The 17,855-nt window shown below is 39.4% G+C and overlaps 18 non-coding genes across 18 annotated transcripts; all 18 read right to left on the minus strand.

Annotated features, from left to right (window-relative positions):
• Positions 1-108: 108 nt before the first annotated feature.
• TRNAR-UCG (transfer RNA arginine (anticodon UCG)) lies at positions 109-181 on the minus strand. The gene has a single exon. It is a non-coding gene; the product is annotated as a tRNA-Arg (tRNA).
• An 85-nt stretch (positions 182-266) lies between these two features.
• On the minus strand, positions 267-339 carry TRNAR-ACG (transfer RNA arginine (anticodon ACG)). Its single transcript has one exon. It is a non-coding gene; the product is annotated as a tRNA-Arg (tRNA).
• A 91-nt stretch (positions 340-430) lies between these two features.
• Positions 431-503, minus strand: TRNAR-UCG (transfer RNA arginine (anticodon UCG)). Its single transcript has one exon. It is a non-coding gene; the product is annotated as a tRNA-Arg (tRNA).
• A 413-nt stretch (positions 504-916) lies between these two features.
• On the minus strand, positions 917-989 carry TRNAR-UCG (transfer RNA arginine (anticodon UCG)). The gene has a single exon. It is a non-coding gene; the product is annotated as a tRNA-Arg (tRNA).
• Positions 990-1,408: 419 nt separating this feature from the next.
• TRNAR-UCG (transfer RNA arginine (anticodon UCG)) lies at positions 1,409-1,481 on the minus strand. Its single transcript has one exon. It is a non-coding gene; the product is annotated as a tRNA-Arg (tRNA).
• A 249-nt stretch (positions 1,482-1,730) lies between these two features.
• On the minus strand, positions 1,731-1,803 carry TRNAR-UCG (transfer RNA arginine (anticodon UCG)). The gene has a single exon. It is a non-coding gene; the product is annotated as a tRNA-Arg (tRNA).
• Positions 1,804-2,054: 251 nt separating this feature from the next.
• On the minus strand, positions 2,055-2,127 carry TRNAR-UCG (transfer RNA arginine (anticodon UCG)). Its single transcript has one exon. It is a non-coding gene; the product is annotated as a tRNA-Arg (tRNA).
• A 1,058-nt stretch (positions 2,128-3,185) lies between these two features.
• TRNAR-UCG (transfer RNA arginine (anticodon UCG)) lies at positions 3,186-3,258 on the minus strand. Its single transcript has one exon. It is a non-coding gene; the product is annotated as a tRNA-Arg (tRNA).
• Positions 3,259-3,670: 412 nt separating this feature from the next.
• TRNAR-UCG (transfer RNA arginine (anticodon UCG)) lies at positions 3,671-3,743 on the minus strand. The gene has a single exon. It is a non-coding gene; the product is annotated as a tRNA-Arg (tRNA).
• Positions 3,744-3,991: 248 nt separating this feature from the next.
• Positions 3,992-4,064, minus strand: TRNAR-UCG (transfer RNA arginine (anticodon UCG)). Its single transcript has one exon. It is a non-coding gene; the product is annotated as a tRNA-Arg (tRNA).
• A 413-nt stretch (positions 4,065-4,477) lies between these two features.
• TRNAR-UCG (transfer RNA arginine (anticodon UCG)) lies at positions 4,478-4,550 on the minus strand. The gene has a single exon. It is a non-coding gene; the product is annotated as a tRNA-Arg (tRNA).
• A 1,227-nt stretch (positions 4,551-5,777) lies between these two features.
• Positions 5,778-5,850, minus strand: TRNAL-AAG (transfer RNA leucine (anticodon AAG)). Its single transcript has one exon. It is a non-coding gene; the product is annotated as a tRNA-Leu (tRNA).
• Positions 5,851-6,913: 1,063 nt separating this feature from the next.
• Positions 6,914-6,986, minus strand: TRNAR-CCG (transfer RNA arginine (anticodon CCG)). The gene has a single exon. It is a non-coding gene; the product is annotated as a tRNA-Arg (tRNA).
• A 91-nt stretch (positions 6,987-7,077) lies between these two features.
• On the minus strand, positions 7,078-7,150 carry TRNAR-UCG (transfer RNA arginine (anticodon UCG)). Its single transcript has one exon. It is a non-coding gene; the product is annotated as a tRNA-Arg (tRNA).
• A 577-nt stretch (positions 7,151-7,727) lies between these two features.
• Positions 7,728-7,800, minus strand: TRNAL-AAG (transfer RNA leucine (anticodon AAG)). The gene has a single exon. It is a non-coding gene; the product is annotated as a tRNA-Leu (tRNA).
• Positions 7,801-17,252: 9,452 nt separating this feature from the next.
• Positions 17,253-17,325, minus strand: TRNAV-CAC (transfer RNA valine (anticodon CAC)). The gene has a single exon. It is a non-coding gene; the product is annotated as a tRNA-Val (tRNA).
• A 65-nt stretch (positions 17,326-17,390) lies between these two features.
• On the minus strand, positions 17,391-17,463 carry TRNAV-CAC (transfer RNA valine (anticodon CAC)). The gene has a single exon. It is a non-coding gene; the product is annotated as a tRNA-Val (tRNA).
• Positions 17,464-17,528: 65 nt separating this feature from the next.
• Positions 17,529-17,601, minus strand: TRNAV-CAC (transfer RNA valine (anticodon CAC)). The gene has a single exon. It is a non-coding gene; the product is annotated as a tRNA-Val (tRNA).
• Between the last annotated feature and the right edge of the window lie 254 nt (positions 17,602-17,855).

Consider the following 17,855-nt stretch of genomic DNA (forward strand, 5'->3'; position numbering starts at 1 on the left):
CATTGCGCCACAAGCCCGTTGGAGGTTAATTTAAATGCTATTGAAGCATTGCAATATTATAAATTTTCCTTCCGTTATATTCTAAAAATCATCTTTAAATGTTAATACCGAGCTTGCCAGGACTCGAACCTGGAATCTTCTGCTTCGAAGGCAGACGCGTTATCCATTACGCCACAAGCCCTTGCTTCGTTCTATCAAAAACTTTTCCAAACATTGTATTTATGCATTTTTATGACGCATAAAAGATCTTTAATTAAAATAAACACCGAGCTTGCCAGGACTCGAACCTAGAATCTTTTGCTCCGTAGGCAGACGCGTTATCCATTGCGCCACAAGCCCGTTGGAGGTTTATTTAAATGCTATTGAAGCATTGCAATATTATAAATTTTCCTTCCGTTATATTCTAAAAATCATCTTTAAATTTTAATACCGAGCTTGCCGGGACTCGAACCTGGAATCTTTTGCTTCGAAGGCAGACGCGTTATCCATTACGCCACAAGCCCATGCTTCGTTTTATCCAAAACTTTTCCAAACATTGTATTTATGCATTTTTATGACGCATAAAAGATCTTTATTTAAAATAAACACCGAGCTTGCCATGACTCGTACCTAGAATCTTTTGCTCCGCAGGCAGACGCGTTATCCATTGCGCCACAAGCCCATTGGAGGTTAATCTAAATGCTATTGAAGCATTGCAATATTATAAATTTTCCTTCCGTTATATTCTAAAAATCATCTTTAAATGTTAATACCGATCTTGCCGGGACTCGAACCTGGAATTTTCTGCTCCGTAGGCAGACGCGTTATCCATTGCGCCACAAGCCCGCTGGAGGTTAATCTAAATGCTATTGAATCATTGCAATATTATAAATTTCCCTTCCGTTACATTCCAATAATCATCTTTAAATGTTAATACCGAGCTTGCCAGGACTCGAACCTGGAATCTTCTGCTTCGAAGGCAGACGCGTTATCCATTGCGCCACAAGCCCGTTGGAGGTTAATCCAAATGCAATTGAAGCATTGCAATATCATAAATTTCCCTTCCGTTACATTCCAATAATCATCTTTAAATGTTACTACCGAGCTTCCCAGAACTCGAACCTTAAATCTTCTGCTCCGTAGGCAGACGCGTTATCCATTGCGCCACAAGCCCGTTGGAGGTTAATCCAAATGCAATTGAAGCATTGCAATATTATAAATTTCCCTTCCGTTACATTCCAATAATCATCTTTAAATGTTACTACCGAGCTTCCCAGAACTCGAACCTTAAATCTTCTGCTCCGTAGGCAGACGCGTTATCCATTGCGCCACAAGCCCGTTGGAGGTTAATCTAAATGCTATTGAAGCATTGCAATATTATAAATTTCCCTTCCGTTATATTCTAATAATCATCTTTAAATGTTAATACCGAGCTTGCCAGGACTCAAACCTGGAATCTTCTGCTTCGAAGGCAGACGCGTTATCCATTACGCCACAAGCCCTTGCTTCGTTCTATCAAAAACTTTTCCAAACATTGTATTTATGCATTTTTATGACGCATAAAAGATCTTTAATTAAAATAAACACCGAGCTTGCCAAGACTCGAACCTAGAATCTTTTGCTCCGTAGGCAGACGCGTTATCCATTGCGCCACAAGCCCGTTAAAGGTTAATCTAAATGCTATTGAAGCATTGCAATATTATAAATTTCCCTTCTGTTATATTCAAATAATCATCTTTAAATGTTAATACCGAGCTTGCCAGGACTAGAACCTGGAATCTTCTGCTTCGAAGGCAGACGCGTTATCCATTACGCCACAAGCCCTTGTTTCGTTCTATCAAAAACTTTTCCAAACATTGTATTTATGCATTTTTATGACGCATAAAAGATCTTTAATTATAATAAACACCGAGCTTGCCTGGACTCGATCCTAGAATCTTTTTCTCCGTAGGCAGACGCGTTATTCATTGCGCCACAAGCCCGTTGGAAGTTAATCTAAATGCTATTGAAGCATTGCAATATTATAAATTTCCCTTCCGTTATTTTTTTTAATAATCATCTTTAAATGTTAATACCGAGCTTGCCAAGACTCGAACCTGGAATCTTCTGCTTCGAAGGCAGACGCGTTAACCATTACGCTACAAGCCCTTGCTTCGTTTTATCAAAAACTTTTCCAAACATTGTATTTATGCATTTTTATGACGCATAAAAGATCTTTAATTTAAGTAAACACCGAGCTTGCCAGGACTCGAACCAAGAATCTTTTGCTCCGTAGGCAGCTGCGTTATCCGTTGCGCCACAAGCCCGTTGGAGGTTTATCTAAATGCTATTTAAGCATTGCAATATTATAAATTTCCCTTGCGTTATATTCTAATAATCATCTTTAAATGTTAATACCGAGCTTGCCAGCAGGGTTGCCATATTGGGCTGGAAAGCCGCCAATTGGGCTGCTTCTCAAAAATATTGGCTGGAAATAAAAGGGTTGGCTGTTGGCTGGAAATTGGGCTTGTCAGGGTTTTTCTTTGGCTTTCTTTACTTAAAATACCGCCAATAGGCAGAGATCATTAGAATGCCCAAAAAACTGACAAATGGTACTGTCAAACATTTTTGTGTAGCTTATAAGTCGTCAATTTATGGTTAAATAAAGTGGTTTCATTTTGTTTTGGGTTTTAAAAATGGTGTCAGTATGTAATATGCTTTAAAATTTCTAAAAGAAAAATAAATTCCAAATTTTCACGATAAATTTTTGGCTTGTTTTTGGGCTGGATTGTTTAGATCTTAGTCAGTTTTTGGGCTTCTTTTCGAAATATATATTGGCGGTTTTTTGGGCTTGTTTCCCATTTCATTTTGGCGGGTTGAAGGTTTTCAATCTGGCATCCCTGCTTGCCAGGGCTCAAACCTGGAATCTTCTGCTCCGTTGGCAGACGCGTTATCCATTGCGCCACAAGCCCGTTGGAGGTCAATCTAAATGCTATTGAAGCATTGCAATATTATAAATTTCCCTTCCGCTATATTCTAATAATCATCTTTAAATGTTAATACCGAGCTTGCCAGGACTCGAACCTAGAATCTTCTGCTCCGTAGGCAGACGCGTTATGCACATCGCCACAAGCCTGATGGAGGTTAATCTAGATGCTATTGAAGCATTGCAATATTATAAACCTCCCTTCCGTTATATTCTAATAACCATCTTTAAATGTTAATACCGAGCTTGCCAGGACTCGAACCTGGAATCTTCTGCTTCGAAGGCAGACGCGTTATCCATTACGCCAAAAGCCCATGCTTCGTTCTATCAAAAACTTTTCCAAACATTGTATTTATGTATTTTTATGACGCATAAAGATCTTTAATTAAAATAAACACCGAGCTTGCCAGAACTCGAACCTAGAATCTTTTGCTCCGTAGGCAGAAGCGTTATCCATTGCGCCACAAGCCCGTTGGAGGTTTAGCTAAATGCTATTGAAGCATTGCAATATTATAAATTTCCCTTCCGCTATATTCTAATAATCATCTTTAAATGTTAATACCGAGCTTACCAGGACTCGAACCTTTAATCTTCTGCTCCGTAGGCAGACGCGTTATGCATATCGCCACAAGCCCGATGGAGGTTAATCTAGATGCTATTGAAGCATTGCAATATTATAAACCTCCCTTCCGTTATATTCTAATAACCATCTTTAAATGTTAATACCGAGCTTGCCAGGACTCGAACCTGGAATCTTCTGCTTCGAAGGCAGACGCGTTATCCATTACGCCAAAAGCCCATGCTTCGTTCTATCAAAAACTTTTCCAAACATTGTATTTATGTATTTTTATGACGCATAAAGATCTTTAATTAAAATAAACACCGAGCTTGCCAGAACTCGAACCTAGAATCTTTTGCTCCGTAGGCAGAAGCGTTATCCATTGCGCCACAAGCCCGTTGGAGGTTTAGCTAAATGATATTGAAGCATTGCAATATTATAAATTTCCCTTCCGTTATATTCTAATAATCATCTTTAAATGTTAATACCGAGCTTGCCAGGACTCGAACCTGGAATCTTCTGCTTCGAAGGCAGACGCGTTATCCATTACGCCACAAGCCCTTGCTTCGTTTCATCAAAAACCTTTCCAAACATTGTATTTATGCATTTTTATGACGCATAAAAGATCTTAAATTAAAATAAACACCGAGCTTGCCAGGACTCAAACCTGGAATCTTCTGCTCCGTTGGCAGACGCGTTATCCATTGCGCCACAAGCCCGTTGGAGGTCAATCTAAATGCTATTGAAGCATTGCAATATTATAAATTTCCCTTCCGCTATATTCTAATAATCATCTTTAAATGTTAATACCGAGCTTGCCAGGACTCGAACCTAGAATCTTCTGCTCCGTAGGCAGACGCGTTATGCACATGGCCACAAGCCTGATGGAGGTTAATCTAGATGCTATTGAAGCATTGCAATATTATAAACCTCCCTTCCGTTATATTCTAATAACCATCTTAAAATGTTAATACCGAGCTTGCCAGGACTCGAACCTGGAATCTTCTGCTTCGAAGGCAGACGCGTTATCCATTACGCCACTAGCCCATGCTTCGTTCTATCAAAAACTTTTCCAGACATTGTATTTATGTATTTTTATGACGCATAAAAGATCTCTAATTAAAATAATTACCGAGCTTGCCAGAACTCGAACCTAGAATCTTTTGCTTCGTAGGCAGACGCGTTATCCATTGCGCCACAAGCACGTTAGAGGTTTATCTAAATGCTATTGAAGCATTGCGATATTATTAATTTCCCTTCCGTTATATTCTAATAATCATCTTTAAATGTTAATACCGAGCTTGCCAGGACTCGAACCTAGAATCTTTTGCTCCGTAGGCAGAAGCGTTATCCATTGCGCCACAAGCCCGTTGGAGGTTTAGCTAAATGATATTGAAGCATTGCAATATTATAAATTTCCCTTCCGTTATATTCTAATAATCATCTTTAAATGTTAATACCGAGCTTGCCAGGACTCGAACCTTTAATCTTCTGCTCCGTAGGCAGACGCGTTATCCATTGGGCCAAAAGCCCGTTGGAGGTTAATCTAAATGCTATTGAAGCATTGCAATATTATAATTTTTCCTTCCGTTATATTCTAACAATCATCTTTAATTGTTAATACCGAGCTTGCCAGGACTCGAACCTTTAATCTTCTGCTCCATAGGCAGACGCGTTATCCATTGCGCCACAAGCCCGTTGGAGGTTTATCTAAATACTATTGAAGCATTGCAATATTAGAAATTTTCCTTCTGTTATATTCTAATAATCATCTTTAAATGTTAATACCGAGCTTGCCAGGACTCGAACCTGAAATCTTCTGATTCGAGGGCAGACGCGTTATCCATTACGCCACAAGCCCTTGCTTCGTTTTATCTAAAACCTTTCCAAACATTGTATTTATGAATTTTTGTGACGCATAAAAGATATTTAATTAAAATAAACACCGAGCTTGCCAGAACTCGAAATTAGAATCTTTTGCTCCGTAGGCAGACGCGTTATCCATTGGGCCACAAGCCCGTTGGAGGTTAATCTAAATGCTATTGAAGCATTGCAATATTATAATTTTTCCTTCCGTTATATTCTAACAATCATCTTTAATTGTTAATACCGAGCTTGCCAGGATTCGAACCTTTAATCTTCTGCTCCGTAGGCAGACGCGGTATGCATTGCGCCACAAGCCCGTTAGAGGTTAATCTAAATGCTATTGAAGCATTGTAATATTATAAACCTCCCTTCTGTTATATTCTAATAATCATCTTTAAATGTTAATACCGAGCTTGCCAGGACTCGAACCTGGAATCTTCTGCTCCTTAGGCAGACGCGTTATCCATTACGCCACAAGCCCTTGCTTCGTTTTATCTAAAACCTTTCCAAACATTTTATTTATGAATTTTTGTGACGCATAAAAGATCTTTAATTAAAATAAACACCGAGCTTGCCAGAACTCGAACCTAGAATCTTTTGCTTCGTAGGCAGACGCGTTATCCATTGGGCCACAAGCCCGTTGGAGGTTAATCTAAATGCTATTGAAGCATTGCAATATTATAATTTTTCCTTCCGTTATATTCTAACAATCATCTTTAATTGTTAATACCGAGCTTGCCAGGACTCGAACCTTTAATCTTCTGCTCCGTAGGCAGACGCGTTATCCATTGCGCCACAAGCCCGTTGGAGATTTATCTAAATGCTATTGAAGCATTGCAATATTATAAATTTTCCTTCTGTTATATTCTAATAATCATCTTTAAATGTTAATACCGAGCTTGCCAGGACTCGAACCTGAAATCTTCTGATTCGAGGGCAGACGCGTTATCCATTACGCCACAAGCCCTTGCTTCGTTTTATCTAAAACCTTTCCAAACATTGTATTTATGAATTTTTGTGACGCATAAAAGATCTTTAATTAAAATAAACACCGAGCTTGCCAGAACTCGAACCTAGAATCTTTTGCTCCGTAGGCAGACGCGTTATCCATTGCGCCACAAGCCCGTTGGAGTTTAATCTAAATGCTATTGAAGCGTTTCAATATTATAAATTTCCCTTCCGTTATATTCTAATAATCATCTTTAAATGTTAATACCGAGCTTGCCAGGACTCGAACCTTTAATCTTCTGCTCCGTTGGAAGACGCGTTATCCATTGGGCCACAAGCCCGTTGGAGGTTAATCTAAATGCTATTGAAGCATTGCAATATTATAAATTTTCCTTCCGTTATATTCTATTAATCATCTTTAAATGTTAATACCGAGCTTGCCAGGACTCGAACCTTTAATCTTCTGCTCCGTAGGCAGACGCGTTATCCATTGCGCCACAAGCCCGTTGGAGGTTAATCTAAATGCTATTGAAGCATTGCAATATTATAAATTTTCCTTCCGTTATATTCTAATAATCATCTTTAAATGTTAATACCGAGCTTGCCAGGACTCGAACCTGGAATATTCTGCTCCGGAGACAGACGCGTTATCCATTGCGCCACAAGCCCGTTGTAGTTTAATCTAAATTCTATTGAAGCATTTCAATATTATAAATTTCCCTTCCGTTATATTCTAATAATCATCTTTAAATGATAATACCGAGCTTGCCAGGACTCGAACCTGGAATCTTCTGCTTCGAAGGCAGACGCGTTATCCATTACGCCACAAGCCCTTGCTTTGTTCTATCAAAAACTTTTCCAAACATTGTATTTATGCATTTTTATGACGCATAAAAGATCTTTAATTAAAATAAACACCGAGCTTGCCATGACTCGAACCTAGAATCTTTTGCTCCGTAGGCAGACGCGTTATCCATTGCGCCACAAGCCCGTTGGAGGTTAATCTAAATGCTATTGAAGGATTGCAATATTATAAACCTCCCTTCTGTTATATTCTAATAATCATCTTTAAATTTTAATACTGAGCTTTTACGGACTCGAACCTGGAATCTTCTGCTTCGAAGGCAGACGCGTTATCCATTGCGCCACAAGCCCGTTGGAGGTTTATCTAAATGCTATTGAAGCATTGCAATATTATAATTTTTCCTTCCGTTATATTCTAACAATCATCTTTAATTGTTAATACCGAGCTTGCCAGGACTCGAACCTTTAATCTTCTGCTCCGTAGGCAGACGCGGTATGCATTGCGCCACAAGCCCGTTAGAGGTTAATCTAAATGCTATTGAAGCATTGTAATATTATAAACCTCCCTTCTGTTATATTCTAATAATCATCTTTAAATGTTAATACCGAGCTTGCCAGGACTCGAACCTGGAATCTTCTGCTCCTTAGGCAGACGCGTTATCCATTACGCCACAAGCCCGTTAGAGGTTAATCTAAATGCTATTGAAGCATTGCAATATTACAAACCTCCCTTCCGTTATATTCTAATAATCATCTTTAAATGTTAATACCGAGCTTGCCAGGACTCGAACCTGTTAAATTAATATTCAAGTAATGACGCCGGATTATATAAAACCATATTAGTTTATTATTATTCAGTTTAAGTTAAGTTAGTCATAGTTCTTCATTTCGGGAAAGCACTCTTAATGTTATTACATACTGGTTATAATTACAAATAGTTGAATACGTCCTACTACAATACTAGGTCTACTTAGCGTAAAACACGAGAGGCACATCCTGAAGGAAACTCACTGGTAGAGAACCGATTGAGGGAGTGATGCATTATCACTAATTCAGTCTAATCCTAAAATCGGGTTAGGTGCAAAAGTTCTTTATCTCTATCATGTGATTATAGCGAAGATAACTGTTCAGTTCAGTTCAGTTCCAACATGCTACCCTTTTTTTTCGTTGTCTGAGCTATTATGCTTTATACATCTTTGTTTTGTTTCTGATTTTTTTTTCATACATTATTATGTTACTTCATTAATACATTGTTATGTTACTTCATTAATATATTGTTATGTTACTTCATTAATACATTGTTATGTTCTTTTGTCACATTATAGCACTTTAGTCTATTATCACCGTTTATATTATATATCACGTTAGTCTTATTATCACTTTAATCTATTAATTATTTATCACATTGTCTATTTATATCATAAATAGTATCACTTTGGTTTGTTAATACTGCAACCTTAGTGTGTTGCAAAATTCTTTAAATTTTCTAGTTGGTATTGCCTTGGTAAACATATCAGCAATAATATCATTTGTTCTTATGAATTCAACATTAACAAGACCTTTATTAATACAATCCCTTATAAAATGATATCGGATATCAATATTTTTCGTTCTATTATTCTCTATACTATTTTTAGATAAAGCTATGGTTGCCTGATTATTACAATATATGGTTGGCTTTAATTCATTACTTTGTAATCTAAAAATATCTACTAATTCGTTTATGATTCTTGATAACCAAATTACTTCTTTCGTTGTCTCTGCTAATGCAATATATTCAGCTTCGGCGCTTGATAATGCGACTATGTCTTGTTTAACAGTTCTCCATTGAACTGCATTATTGCCAACATTTAGTATGAACCCTGTGGTTGATTTACCATCATCTAAATCCATCCCATAGGATGCGTCGGTATAAGTGTCGACCGTTAAATAGCTTAATGCGTTATAATTCAATCCATAAGCATTAGTATCAAATACATATTTCAATACTCTTGTTAAATGATCGCAATGTATTTTGGCTAGATTTTCCGAATATCTGGATAAGCTAATTACCGCGTGCATAATATCAGGTCTTGTACGTTGTGCTATGTATAGCAATATTCCTATTAGTTGTCGTTATGGAAAGTCTACTCTTTGCCCCTCAGGTGGACATTGTCGTTTCGAGAATACCACGCCAACTGGTACCGGTATTTCATAGATTCTGGTTAGTTCCATATCCGAAGCTTCTTTTATTTTTGCAATATATCCCTTTTGATGTATATATGCTGTACCATTTTTGTGCAATTCAAATTCTATCCCATGAAAATAGTGCAATGGTCCAAGGTTGTTTATTTCGAATTCGGATTCAAGTCTTGTCTTTATTTCCCTCATTACTTGGTTATTTTGAGCAATTATTATGATATCATCTACGTATACTAGTAGTATCCCCTTATCTTCATAATGGTAAATATAATTACAACCTTGCAACTTCTTAAAGATCAAATCATGTAATGTTTTGTCTAACTGTTCATACCACTGCCTACCGCTTTGTTTTAACCCATATAACGCCTTATTTAATTTCCAAACATACTGTTCTTTTCCTGATTGAACAAAACCCTTTGGTTGCCTTAAGTATATATCTTCTTTTAAATCGCCATATAAGTATGCATTCTTTACATCTAGTTGTGTATGAGTCCATCCCATACATAGGATAAATATAATTACGCAAATTCTTACAAGAGCAAAACTGATAACTGGCGCATACGTCGTCGTATAATCTGATCCAAATTCTTGTGAAAATCCTTGGGCGCTTTATGCCGTATAATTTCGCCGTTTGCATTCTGTTTCAACGCGTAAACCCATTTCGTTCCAATGATATGTTGGTTTTCTGGTTTCTTCACTAGATCATATACGTTTCGTTTTGCAGTTGTTTGTAATTCCATATCCATGGCGTCTTCCCATTTATCTTTGTCTTCACTCTCTATGGCCTCTTCGTACGTCTTTGGAACCGTCATACAATGGAATTCAATATTTCCTAACATATCTCTAGCATATTTTGCCTGCTGTTTTGCCATAGGCTTAAAAGAAAATTTACTCAGGTCATGCTGGATCCCTCTTTGGCGTAAACAAGCTTTCACTTCATTATGTGATGTAGTAGACATCTATTCTTGGCCCAGATGTTCTCGGTACTTCTTTTCTTCGCCATCCTCTTGGTAATTCTAAATCTTCTTCTTTATCTGCGAATCTATCTTCTTTCTTCTGAGGTTCCACGTTATCTTTATGGTCTGGGAAATGAAATGTGACCATGTCGTCTATCTCCTTGGGCTTCACGTGTTCTTTGTTGGTACGTTTGGGTCTTCGGAATGTGACTCTTTCTTCATCATCTTCAGATTCATGGCTAGTTTCTTCCAGATTCATGGCTAGTTTCTTCCAGATTCATGGCTAGTTTCTTCCAGATTCATGGCTAGTTTCTTCCATATTGTCTTCTACAGATTCAGGGCTAGATTGCTCCAAACTGTCTTCGAATTCGTCATCAGACGTTTCTTCGGCTTCATCAGCAAATCGTACTGTTTTCTTGGTCTTTGCTGGTTCCAAACACTCTTCATCATAGTGTTCTACTATTTTTACCTTCGCGTTAACTTCCTCTATCCCCAATTTATCTTCGTCAAATGACCCATGTTTCAGTTCAATTATCTTGTCTTGATCTGGAAACCATATTCTATATCCCTTAGTTTTGATTGCATACCCAATTAAAACACCGACTCTGGATCTATTTTGTAGTTTGTTTCTTCTTGGTTTGGGTATCAATGCAAATGCCGTACATCCATATCGTTTAAGGTGTCGTACACTCGGTTTCTTTCCCATCCATCGTTCTAAAGGAACTTGATTTTTAAGTTTGTCATGAGGTAATCTATTGTACAGGTATGTAAACGTCATTGCAGCTTCGCCCCATAATTTCAAAGGTAATTTTGCATCATCTAACATCGTACGAATGCCTTCTGTTATTGTCCTATTGAATCTTTCCGCGGTGCCATTCATTTCTGGAGAATATGTATTGGTTCTTTCGAGTTTTATTCCCAATTTCTTACTATTATTCTCAAATTGCCTATTACAGTATTCTAAGCCATTGTCTGTTCTTAAGACCTCGATTTCCTTGCCTGTTTGCCTTTCTACGAATCGTTTAAACTCTTGAAATTTGTCGTACGCTTGATCTTTCGTTTGTATAATATAAATCGTAGCTCTTCTTGTAAAGTCATCGATAAACGAGATAAAATATCTGCCACCACATCTTGACGTTATAGGTGATGGTCCCCATTGTATTGTATTGTTGAAGGGGGTGACGCGTCGCCGCGTCAAGCACCGATACCAAGGGTATATTGTGCGCCCCGAGCTAGTTAGACTGCGAAGAGTCCTGTCGCCTCGATGAATCGGAGAATCCGATTGGCCGAGACAGTAGAGAACTGGTGAGGTTCCATAGTATGCATGTCAAAATGCTCAAACCTCATGGCCGCGAGGTAGTCGCAGCTGCAGAGGATATGGGAGGAGGTTTCTTCTACCTCCCGTCAGAACCTACAGAGTGGGTCATCAACGATGCCCAATAAGTGCAGGTGTCTGTTCAGCCGGCAGTGTCCAGTGAGGAGACTGGTGACCAGCCTAATTTTGCTTTTGGTAAGGGCAAGCAGTTCCTTTGCCCTAGTGATAGAAGGACCCGGGACAAACTCCTTGGCTTGTCTCTGCCCATCCATGTCAAGCCAGGGCTGCAGTTGAAGTGCAGACATCCGGCAGTGAATCCTATGACGAATGATGCCATGGTGGATGGGAACCGCAGGCTCAGGTCCGAAGAACTTCGCCTCAGCCCCCCTTTTGGCATACATATCAGCCCTTTCATTGCCCAGGTATCCGCAGTGTCCTGGCACCCACAGCAATTGAAAATTTTTGCGGGCAAACAGAGAACACAGCAAATCCAGACAACTGAGGACCAGTCTTGAGTCAACAAGGCACTGATTCAGTGCCATGAGGGCGGCCTGACTATCCGAATAAATCTGAATCGTCCGTCCGCGGTAATTTTTCTTGATGCAGAAATCCGCACATAAACAAATGGCCATGATTTCCGCTTGGAAAACACTGGCAAAGTTGCCGAGGCTCTCGTAAAAACCAAACTTCTTGGTCAAGCAGTAGACCCCGGCACCAGCTCCAGAGTCCGTCTTCGAGCCGTCTGTGAACCAGACGGTCTCCCCCCAGTACCAAGGACTGGGTTGGTCTCCCAATCAGTGCGACTAGGAAAGTGCACGCTGAAGGGCTTGCCAAAATGATATGATACAACAGACTTGTCTGAGACCATCGCAAGTGATGGCTCGAGACTGCTGTACTCACTGAAGAGCTTGGTGTGACTGAAGTCGGAGTGCTTGGGCTTCCACCAGCCGTGGTTGTTGAGCCTACAGGCTCCCATAATAGCTTCCTCCTCAATAAAGAGGTGGAGAGGAAGCATATTCAGAAGGATCTCCAGAGAGGCTGTGGGGGTAGTCCTCATGGACCCCGTGATGCCTTTGAAGCTTGCGTAGTTCATCTTGGGCTATTTAAAGGCGAACCCTGGACCACCAGAGAAGAGCTCCATAGGAGACCACTGGCCTGATGATTCTAGTATAAATCCAGTTCACGGCACTGGGGCTTAAGCCCCAGGATTTGCTGACTGAACGTCTTATACGCCAGAATAGAATTTTGGCTTTCTTGATGCTAAGATCAATATGGGATTTCCAAGTAAGCTTGGCATCAAAGGTCACGCCAAGGTATTTGACCTCGGTGGACTTCTTCAAAACCTGTCCAAAGAAGGAAATATCATTGAAGAGTTCATTGGTCCTCTTCCGAGTAAACGGTATAAGGACAGTCTTGTTGGGATTGACGGTGAGGTTAACATCCCTACACCATTCCTCAACAACATGCAAGGCAGTTTTCATCAGTGCAGCGATCGTTGCAGGGAACTTCCCCGTAACAATCACTGCTATGTCATCCGCATAGCCAAAGCAGTGACACCCCCCTCCCCGAGTCGACCCAGCAGCTCATCCACCACCAGGCACCAAAGAAGAGGGGACAGAACCCCTCCCTGTGGACAGCCACGGTCGGTGGAGATCACCAGGGATTCCCCGAGAAGAGACGCCGTCACCCTGCGATTCGTGAGCATGGAGTGTATCCAACGACACAGAGTGTCGTCAATACCAAACCGCTCCGCAGCGCGAAGAATAACTTCACTAGAGACCCTATCAAAGGCTCCCTCAATATCAAGGAAGATGGCTAAAAACATCTCCTTGAACTCGATGGCCCTATCAAGGCAGTTCAAAATGCCATGGAGCGCCGTCTCCGTAGATTTGCCTTTCTGATAGGCAAACTGAGCAGTGGACAGGGGAGTATGGGAGAGAATTCCATCCCGCAAATACCTGTCCACCAATTTCTCTAAAATCTTTAGGAAGAAAGAGGTAAGACAGATGGGTCTAAATGCCTTGGCCTCAAGATAGCTCGCCTTCCCAGGTTTGGGAATAAAGATAACCTTCGAGCGCTTCCAGATATCCGGAATATGCGCCATAGCAATGCAGGCCCTGAATATCCTGCACAGATAGGGGCCAATGGCGTCTATACCTTCCTGAAGGAGGGCAGGAAAGACGCCATCTGGGCCAGGGGACTTATAGGGCTGAAACGAGTTGACAGCCCACTTAAGTCTGGAGTATGTAACTATCTTATTGGCAATGCCCCAGTCCGCCCTGTGTGCTCTCCGAAAGTACACGGAGAGAGCATCGGTGCATGTGGGGACAAAAACCTTGGAGTCCGGAAAGTGTACCTTAAGCATATACTTTAGGGTATCAGTCCCTGACTTGGTAAACTCACCTTCTGCCACCTTAATGGTGCTGAGCTGGTGAGTGTTATCATGAGCCAGGATCTTCATGATCTTGGCAGTAGCGGGGGGAAAGGAGATACTACCGCAAAAGTCCCTCCAGGAGTTCCTCTTAGCCTCCCGGATGGCTTTATTGTACTTGTTAAGGGTCTGTCTATAATTGCGAATGCGCAATTACTGGTGTTTTGTTTTTCTCTCACGAAATACTCAGTCATAGCACGGAGATGTATTGTAGAAGGAGTAGAGACTGGGCCTCTAGGGCCTAGACATAGGCGTACTATCCATTTAGTGTTCCTCGCATAATTTTCGCGCATACCGAGCCTATAATCTATGACGTCATTTCTCCATTCTCCTGGAGAACACACATTTTAAAGAGGGCGTAGTTTTCTTCTTTCCCGGCTTAACTCTTTGAATATCTTCCATATTATAGTTAATAGAAATAGAAATAATAGTAAAGGTATTTTAAATAAAGTTGGCAGACGCTTGAGAAACACCCGGCACTCGGACTCGATACACTAGGGATGTCAAATACCGCCCGGTTTAACCGAAAACCGCTTTTTTACTCTTCGGAACACCGTTTTTTAATTCTTAGGTTTTAATCGTTTTTTTGAAATGAAAACCGAAACCCGAATCAGTGTTTTTTCAATTCACAAAATTAAAAGTTTTAGTTTTTCGTCACTTGTTAGTTGTTACTTAGCTTCGGTTTACTGCTAGCAATCTACCACAATGGAGACATATCAAAGGAGACAGATGCATGTAATGCAATTTTAAAGGAACTTTCGTTCTCAATCCAAGAAAATTACTGCATCTGTGGAGTAATTTTCCATTGGCATATTCTAGAATGCCAATGGATAACGGCACTAGTTATAGCTATTGGTACTACCTACTCGCACTAATACTCGGTCTTCGAGGCGGACAAATAAGGTCTAGCTTTTCTAGTAGAGGGTATGCTATGAGTCTCTATTCGTTCTACAATACACTTCCGTGGTCTTAGCCTGGGGACCAGAGAGAATAGAAGAATTCCATTCTATGCGGGAAGTACAATATTTTGAAGAATGGTATGAGTAATTACTAAACGATAAAACGTTTTGAAAAGAATATTCGTCCAATAAAACCGAGTAATCAAAGTTATGAGTACTCGTTTTGAAAAAAACTAGCACTGCTAGGTCTGTTTTGGAAACGATTAATCGTTTTGAATCGAATATTCGTCTGGTTAAACCGAGTTACCGATTTTTCGAGTACTCGGTTTGAAAAAAACGAGTACTCGAACTACTTTTTTTGAAAAACGAGTAATATTCGTTTGAACGAGTACTCGATTCGGATTTCGAATAGGAGATTTACTATTCGATTCGTATTCGATTCGGTTTGAGAAACCACTATTCGCAGAGCCCTATTAAACTTGCTAAGTGTGTTGCCATTGAGCCACCCTTATATCAACAGCTTATAAATTCTGATCGTAAGTCTGCCATACCCTCTTTTGATTTGGGTTCATATATTCCTGCTAAAATATCCCACGCTTCCTTTACTGTATCGCACTTCTCTATAATACTCTTGTGGGGGTCATCACACGCTAATGATAATTTTGATAACGCTTTCTGCGATCTTCTAAGATATGCTGTTTTCGCGTCTTCTGAAGCTGATGCATCTGGTTCTTTTTCTTTTCCATCCAGGAATCCCCATAAACCATAGTCTAATAATGCCATTCGCATATCGCGCTTCCAGGTCTCATAATGCAATCATTTAACTTTCGAAATGATAGAGCATTGGCCGCGTTGTTAGTCTCTACGTAATCGGCCATTGTAATTATAAATATTCGCTACTTTACTTAATTTTCCAGCTTATCATGTCATATAATACTCTAATAATAATCTTTAAATGCTTATTTACTCCCTTCTTGTTTAACTTCCTAGTACTCCTTAACTTCTCACATGGTTTTATGATTGGCTTATTTCTGTTTACTAGCTTACTTAACGGTCTTGTTATTATTATTAAATTATGATTAAAAAGTTCCATTAAATGTTCACCAGTTCATACTTAGATCACCATTACTATTATACTTAAATTATCGCGTACTGTTCAGTCTTAGGTTTCTTCTTATTATGTGTAACTCACCGCCTTTGTTTGTACTGTTCTTGTCCTCTGTTTTATGGCTTCTTGTTTCTTAAGTTGCTCTTACTTGGTTGCTTGTTGTGAGCATGTTGTAACTTGTCCAAGACAGTTCCATTCCTCGATTAGCTGACACACTTGGTCTGGGTTTTCTAACCCTAACTTCCACGTTGTACCGGATTGCCGCACTGATTTTTACTGCCCCGTTCGTCGCTAAGCCTCGGCTATATACGTTGACTCCGTCCGCGTAAACTGTTTATTACCGCGTCAGTACAATTAATCACGTCAATACTTGTTAAATACCGTTAATTACCGCGAACCACGCTCTGCGGTAATCCTTAATCAATATTTAATTCAATCAACTGATTTTACTGTTAATCGATCTAGTCCCTCTATATTAATTGAAAAAATTACATATCTAAGCTTTTTCAAGAACAATTACATTTTCGAAAACATTTTATCATGAAATTAATGGTTCTTGAAAAAGCGTAGATATGTAATTTTTTCAATTAATTTAGAGGGACTAGATCGATTAACAGTAAAATCAGTTGATTGAATTAAATATTGATTAAGGATTGAGTGGATAAAAAGAACTAGAAAAAAATTTCAATATCTGAAACTTCTGTCAATTGATAAACCTCACACTTATCGTTTGTTTTTTCGGCCTTGGTCCAAACCAAGACGTTTTTATATAATATCAGTCACTTCAGTCTTAATGTAATTAAATTTTGAATAATTATGTTTGCTTTACCATCATACATTTGCACTCTAAAATATAATGGTGCATTCAAACACCATATATGCTGTTTTTTCCAGTGCCAAAAAAGACATCATTTAAGGTGTACTTTAACCCCATTCTTATGATCAATTCACGCCATTTACTAATATTATTTGCAAGTATTCAGGAAATATTAAGCATTTAAGCACCATTTACAGTGGCTTTTAACATCTTTTTTAGACAATCTGTTGAACTTCTAATATTACTTAGTTTAATGGTTTTAAAAGTAGGGAAAAAGTACGCTACCTATGTCACCTTATTAAACCAAGTGAAGTGAAATAATTGTTAAATATTTATTATAACCACTACACCACAGACACGTTTTAAGTCTAAGTTTTCCAAGAGATCTAACTAATTATTATGTCCAATCAAGATGGTTAAAACATGTATCTACCTGGGCTCGAACCTGGGACTTTCCGCGTGTGAAACGGATGTGATAACCACTACACCATAGATACGTGGTAATACTGAGTTTTCCAAGAGATCTAGCTAATTCTTTTGCCCAATCACGATGGTCAAAAGATGTATCTACCAGGGCTTGAACCTGGGACCTTCCGCGCGTGAAGCGGACGTGATAACCACTGCACCATAGATCCGTGGTAGCGCTGAGTTTTCAAAGAGATCTAGCTAATTCCTATGTGCAATCACGATAGTCAATACATGTATCTACCAGGGTTCGAACCTGGGACCTTCCGCGTGTGAAGCGGACGTGATAACCAACACACTACAAATACGTAGCGATACTGACTTTTCCAAGAGATCTAGCTAATTTTTATGTCCAATCACGATGGTCAAAGCCGTACTTCTGTAATTAAGTAAAATTAACATACTTAGACTTAATTGTTTTGATCAAGCTGGCTGATAGCACACCCTGAATACTTAATTTTTAATTTAAGATAATTCCGATAAGTATCTTCGCTGTAGTTTTTAAGTTATCGGTGGGGAAAAATCACGAAAAACCCATGTTAATCTCCATAGGAAATTAGCA

The sequence above is a fragment of the Phalangium opilio genome, unplaced genomic scaffold (genome assembly GCF_054372755.1).
Source record: "Phalangium opilio isolate 3A_F unplaced genomic scaffold, DU_Popi_V2 ptg000098l_1, whole genome shotgun sequence".
Lineage (NCBI taxonomy): Eukaryota > Metazoa > Arthropoda > Arachnida > Opiliones > Phalangiidae > Phalangium > Phalangium opilio.